Consider the following 3,219-nt stretch of genomic DNA (forward strand, 5'->3'; position numbering starts at 1 on the left):
TAGCTGTTGAGGACTTGGTGTTGGTGACACGGATCATCTTTGTAATCACAGCAGGCTCCACCAGCTTCCAAAAATACTGGAAATGTCGATATGAGGCAAACCTGTTGATATGGTTTTAGAAAAAAATATATATAAAAAATACTGCATAATTGTTGTCATTATCTCCAACTGTAAATCCAATGTTAAACTGAATAACGCAGAGATCTGTTCTAAAGCAATGTGGATAATTTAAATCCCAATTTAATATCACTACCCCATTTAATTTTAACAAGTTGTCATGTAAACAATAGAGTGTTAACGAGCGAAAACTCTGTGATGTGCCTCCGTTTGATAATATTTCTGTATTTACTGCACCGGTAAAGCAATAAATAAATTATAGTTTATACAGTGCATGTAGCATAAAGACGAACAACAAAAATAATGATAACAAATACTAACCTGGTATAATGCCGAATGTCGTCGTCTGAGCATTTAAAACGTTCCAGACAGAAAAGGGTCCGCAGTTGCAGCCGCTGAACTTCACGCTGCAACATCTGAACTTGTTTTTGTAGGGCCTTGTTTTGCATCACTAGCTTGTTGATCATAACTCCACTTGCAGGTGAAACACAGCAATCGTGTTCAGGAGCCACAAACACCATCTCCGAACAGTCCACAGTCGGCGCTGCAGCAGCGGGGCTTTTGGCCTCTTCCTCCCTGGGTCTGACGTTCCCTCACACTGGGTCTTGGCACGGGCAAAGAGTAGTTATTCCATTCAAATAAAACGGGAAAAGCACCCTTTTTTAAGCACCTCTTTCCCCTTGGTGTCTCTAACAGATCATTAGGCAGGAAATGTCAACTGCATACCCGTGTCTCTCTACAGGGACTGAAATCTTGCCTCCGAATTTTGCTTAGCCAATGCCGGCGCACTACACTATCCACAGGGAAGCAATGAAAACTAACTTTACTGTTGTACCGTGATGAACATGTACATGTACATTGGTTGGAAAGAACACCTGCCACCACACGGCCCTTTCTGGAACCAGTTTGACACCCCTGCTTTAGGATCAGTATTTTTTATTGAATTGCATTGAACTGCACCACAGATTATTTGCTATTTGAAAGGTCCATAACCCTGTCTTGGAGTTCAGTCTTAGCTCACAAGACCACAAATCCTGCAAGAATCCAAGATGGTTTAAGGAGTAACTTGTAGTAGTAACTTAACTCAGAGTAAAGGCTACTTTGGCGTTTTGAAACTGAAAAACTAGTCAACTTTACAACAACAAAACAAAAAAACAAACAAAAAAAACCCAAATTTTTAACAATAAATAAAAGCGTTAAGGGTGAAATAACAAAAGTTGGTGTTTTTTGCTGAAAATAGTTGTTTATTTATATAGAATAGATCACAGACACGAGACAGCTCTGCTTGACTTAAGCTTAAAAAATCAACAAGCCAAAATGTGAATCACATATGCAGAAACACCTGAACAAAGAAAGAAAATGTAAATGCAATGCTACCAATTTAAGCTTTTCAAATAAAAGCTAGAGTTGTTTAATTTTGAGAAACATTAAGCAGATGCTTAATTAAACACATGCCAAAAGTCTTTTTATTTTAATACAATCAAAATCAATAGTATACTCTTATTACACTTGTATTTTCTTATAACTTTTAACATAATAGCTAAATAGGTTCAAGTATTTTAAATGGAAAAGGGTTTTAACTTATCAGGAGAGTTTCTGAAAAGTACTGCAATTACCACATAAGAAACAAAAACCCCAAATAACTAAAAAGTAGTAAAGATTCATTCTACTACTTTCATATTTATATAGGCCATCATCATTCACAAAAAAATACATTTAAGCATACTTTGTTTAAACTGAAATATATTATTTACATTAATCTTATGTCTTTTTAAATTCTTAGATGTGTTCATATTAACACCAGTTTATAGTTTTACAGCCGCATACAGCATCAATCATCCCAATAGGCTGTACTCCAAATGTCCTCTTAACTCATTTGCAAGGCTTATTCTTGTGGTGTTTTCACATACATTTTTTTTTCTCCTGGTAATTTTAAATAATTTAGCAAACCTATTGAAGAGAACAGTTTAACCAAGTATTGAAGTACAAATACTTCGTTACTGTACTTTAGTACACCTTTTAGGTATCTATACTTCACCCCATTACTTATTTTTCCTCCTACTTCTGACTTCTACTCCTTACATTTTCACACAAGTATCTTTACTTTCTATTCCCTACATTTTTAAAACCAACGTTACTCGTTACTCGCTTTGGATTAATGCAGAGGTCAGGGATTAACGGAGCGCGGTCCGGTGTTATGCCGAAAAGTGCATCCCTGCCGAGATATGCATCCCCAGTCGCGGGAGTGCGCCTCGCTCTGTACAACTGTACTCTGTACAACTATCGATGAGGAAAACTGATTAAAATATGACCAATGGAGCTATTTGTTGTTATATTATGATATAAAACTTTTTAAATATTCCTCTCGTGAGAAAAAATTGTGGTTATTTGGCAGACTCATTTACAAATGTAAGGGTGTTTTGAAAAACATTAAATCCAAAGATTATGTCCAAGGTACAGCTGATTTATTTGTTGTAGTCTCTTGCTATTCACACACAACAATAAACAGTGATAGCCGACATGAGTTTTGAAACTGCAAAGCTTTGTCTTCAGCGGAAAATCAAACGTGCATCTACACAGCATAGCGTTCACAGACCAGTGTGATGCCGCATTTGCGAATATCAAATAGCTGTGGTGCATTCAGGAGCATGGGCCATTTCATACTTATAAGGAAAGAGAGATAAACGAAACAGAACTTAACTCATACAATAATGTATTTATTCAGAAGAAGTGTGGGCTTTCTTACAACTCTGAATGCTGTGTAATTGTATTTCTGTTATTTTTTGATTATGCTCATCTGCTAGCTTTTTATTCTAAAAAAAATCTATAATATTACAGCAGCAAATTATCAAAGTTTTTGAAAAGCCTGTTTAAAATCTCCAAATGAGGCTTCAGATCATACAGCTAATATTGCGCATCCAATGCAGATCATTGGCTCCATCCACATCTAGTGAAAACTAGTGTAATTGAATGAGTCATATAACAAAAACACTCATTGGTTAGCTAAAGGAAATCATCAGAAGCAAGCAGGTGTTCTTCAAACTGCAAACGCGAATTGTCTATGCCATGCTACAATGTAGGTTTCAGAAAAAGATGTTGAAA

The 3,219-nt window shown here is 36.0% G+C and overlaps 1 protein-coding gene across 1 annotated transcript in view; it reads right to left on the reverse strand.

The window, feature by feature from the left end:
* The window catches only part of LOC107099878 (chromosome unknown open reading frame, human C10orf71), a 14,824-nt gene that overhangs the window by 2,932 nt on the left and 8,673 nt on the right, over window positions 1-3,219 (reverse strand). The gene's annotated exons all lie outside the window — the stretch shown is intronic.

This window comes from Cyprinodon variegatus, unplaced genomic scaffold (assembly GCF_000732505.1).
Source record: "Cyprinodon variegatus isolate N-32 unplaced genomic scaffold, C_variegatus-1.0 Scaffold915, whole genome shotgun sequence".
Lineage (NCBI taxonomy): Eukaryota > Metazoa > Chordata > Actinopteri > Cyprinodontiformes > Cyprinodontidae > Cyprinodon > Cyprinodon variegatus.